Consider the following 225-nt stretch of genomic DNA (forward strand, 5'->3'; position numbering starts at 1 on the left):
TCATTTATTAAAATTAAAAAAAAAAAAAAAAACCTAACTCGGTCCGTCCTATTTTTCCATTTTGACATGTCTAACTAATTCACAATCAATTAAATAAAATAAGCATAGATGCCGAGGCAAGAGGCAACCTCGCTAGATTGGCGGTATCTAACAGTGATATTTTAATTACGAGTTTTTAGAGTCATTAAAATTGACATTATTCTAAAGGACTCGTAATTAATCACT

Source organism: Primulina huaijiensis, unplaced genomic scaffold, assembly GCF_012295235.1.
Source record: "Primulina huaijiensis isolate GDHJ02 unplaced genomic scaffold, ASM1229523v2 scaffold24871, whole genome shotgun sequence".
Lineage (NCBI taxonomy): Eukaryota > Viridiplantae > Streptophyta > Magnoliopsida > Lamiales > Gesneriaceae > Primulina > Primulina huaijiensis.